We start from the raw sequence: 3,139 nt of genomic DNA, 5'->3' as shown, positions 1-3,139 counted from the left end.
ACAATCACTAAGTAGACAAGGAACAATAAATTCACCCGGATCACCCACCCTGGGTGGAGGTTTTGGTGGAACGGTCTTTACCGGGTTTACTTCTACGGTTTTTATTTCTTGCATTTTCTTATTCTTCTTCTTCTTCTTTCCAGAGGTATCACAAACTTTATTACCTATTACTTGCTCATACTCAACTCCTTTTCTTGGAAACGGGATGAGTGGTTTGTATGGTGCCACCACTGGTTTTACATACTCTGGTGGTGGTGGTATTGTAACTTCTTTATTGTTACTCACATCTAAAACCTTCCCATCTTCTGGTGCTGATTTTTCAGAATTTGTTGACACCATATTAACTTTCTCATTACGAGGATTTACTTCAATATTACTCGGTAGCTTTCCTTGTTCCCTCTCACTCATCATGCTAGCAAGAGTACCTATGTATTTTTCTAGATTCAAAATGGAAGCTTGTTGAGTTCTTAATGATTGATCAAACCTCTCATTTGTTTGGGTTTGAGATGTAATAAATTGTGTTTGATATTTCATTAGCTTTGCCATCATTTCTTCCAGATTTGACTTTTTCTCTTCGGTTTGTTGTGGTGGTTTATACCAGCCAGGTCTTTGTTGATTGAAAGTGTTGTTTTCAGTTGGTTGGTTATTCAGACCTTGTTAGTTGTATGAGTTATTGTTGGGTCCATTTGGATTGTAAAGAATGTTTTGATTTCGATTAAAGTTCAGCCTTGGTGGTTGATAATTATTTTGATAATTATTTCCCGGCCTTTGGTTCATGTAGGAAACATTCTCACGTTGTTCCATCGTTTGCTCGATGTTACAATCTTTCGTTAAGTGTGGTCCACCGCATTGCTCACAACTGATTCGTATTGCGTGAATATCTTTATTCATCTTTTCCAATTATCTCTAGAAAGCATCTATTTTTGCGGAAACGGAATCAAAGTCATGGCTAGAATCGGCTCTAGCCGCTTTAGATGAACGAAAGATATCTTTTTCCTGGTGCCACTCATGTGAGTGGGAGGCTGTGTTATCAATGATTTTGTGAGCTTCATTTGCTGTTTTCTTTATAATGGAACCACCAGCTGCTATGTCGATGTCTTTTCGTGTAGTAACATCGCAACCTTGGTAGAATATTTTTACTATTTGATAAGTATCTAAACCATGTTGAGGACATCCTCTCAACAACTTTTCGAATCTTATCCATGCCTCATATAATGTTTCATTTGGCTTTTGCGCGAACGTAACAATTCCTCCTTGAAGTCTCACAGCTTTAGATGCCGGAAAGAATCTTTTAAGAAATTTCTCAACTAAAACATCCCATGTGTCAATCGCCCCTTCAGGTAACGATTCTAACCAATCTTTGGCTTCTCCCTTTAAAGTCCAGGGAAATAACATGAGATAGATCTGTTCATCCTCAACTTCTCTGATTTTGAATAGAGTACAAATCCTATTAAAGGTTCGAAGATGTTCGTTTTGATCTTCTTTTGGCGTACCACTATATTGGCACTGATTAGTTACCATATGTAAGATTTGTCCTTTGATTTCATAATTTGGCGCATTAATATCTAGCTTAATAATGGCGTGAACTTGGCCCGTGCGTGTAGCTCTCATTCGATCTTCCATACTTAGAGGTTCAGTTACTTCCATAATTGAATTTGTTGAATACGAATCACTAGAGGATTCTGATTTAATGGTTTGTGGTTCAGGAGGAATAATTAGTGGTTCAGGATCTTGGAATTGTCCTTGAATATCCTCCAGGTTCTCGATAGTGAAATCGGTTTCAAAAAATGGATTATCGGAAATTTGAATTGGAGTACTTGTTCGACTAGATGATGATTCTAAAGAAAAATCAACGGCGACAATATTGGCTAGATGTCTTGATCGATTTACAGGTGGTGAACGTTTTGCTCGGTGCATTCACTGAATATCCTATTAGTTATAAATAAAAATTATATAAGTTATCAAATTAATAGACTTTTCTGATTTTGCCCACATTTCGAATAGCCAATAGATGCAGCAGGTAGCCAGGACCCTTTAAATCGGAAGCCCACAACTCGCCACTAACAAATCCAACTATTACTACGAACCAGAAAATTTGGATGTCTATCAATTTAACCGGTTAAAATAATTTTTCGTCGAAAATTAAAGAAAATAAAGAAAATTCTATGTCCTAAAAACTAGAGTGTAGAAATGAGAAAGAAAAAGAGTGCGTCGGAAAACGTCGAAAAATAAAAATAAGAAAGAAAAACGTCAAAACTTAAAAGTCTAAAAACTAAATCTAAAAAGTTGCGCCTAAAGGTATTAAAGCTTAAAAGGAATTCTATATCCAAAACGGCAATAACTTAAAAGGCAATAAAATATAAAAAACGGCATCGCAAAATACTAAAGCGCCTAAACCTTAATATAAAGAAAAAGCACTTAAAGGATTTTACGGCAAAGTCTAAAAACTAGAAATATAAAAATAACTATGGGAAAATACTAAACTTAAAACTATATAGCGAACGATAAATATTACAAAATAAACGATAAAAATACAAATTATAACTAAAATGATAAAAATACAAATTTTATAAAGATATTATTTTTATATTATTATTTTATAAAAGTATTAATTTTATATAATTAAAAATAATAAATAAACTTAATATTACAAATTAAATATAAAAACTAGAATTAAAAACTAATTAATAAACTTAAACCCTAAATAATAATAATAATAATAAATTAAAAACCATACCTGCAATAAATGAGTCCGAGGTATTGTGCCTGTCAGACCATCTCATGCAACTGCATGAAGTTTGGTTGTCTGGGTCATGCGATCGCATGGCCCAACAAATCCTGAATTCATTCGAGCTTTTAACAGGCTCGGCCCAATTTATATTTTTATTTGATTTTTGATTTTAATAAAGAAAATATTAATAGAATATTTATATAAAATATAATAAACTTATATTTTAAAATCTTTAAACTAAAAGTACATTTTTTTAAAGTTTTAAAAAAAAATATAAATATAAATATAAATATATATATATATATATATATATATATATATATATATATATATATATAAAATATTTTTATATATTTTTAACACTTATTATAGATACAAAATATTTTTACGAAATTAAAATTAAAAATT

At 31.8% G+C, this 3,139-nt stretch overlaps 1 non-coding gene across 1 annotated transcript; it reads left to right on the top strand.

Moving 5' to 3' along the window:
- The first annotated feature begins 1,156 nt into the window (after positions 1 to 1,156).
- Positions 1,157 to 1,263, top strand: LOC139903070 (small nucleolar RNA R71). Its single transcript, XR_011777917.1, has one exon. It is a non-coding gene; the product is annotated as a small nucleolar RNA R71 (small nucleolar RNA).
- Positions 1,264 to 3,139: the final 1,876 nt, after the last annotated feature.

This window comes from Rutidosis leptorrhynchoides, chromosome 3 (assembly GCF_046630445.1).
Source record: "Rutidosis leptorrhynchoides isolate AG116_Rl617_1_P2 chromosome 3, CSIRO_AGI_Rlap_v1, whole genome shotgun sequence".
Lineage (NCBI taxonomy): Eukaryota > Viridiplantae > Streptophyta > Magnoliopsida > Asterales > Asteraceae > Rutidosis > Rutidosis leptorrhynchoides.
Note: the sequence above shows the minus strand (reverse complement) of the source record. Positions and strands in the feature narration are given on the sequence as shown.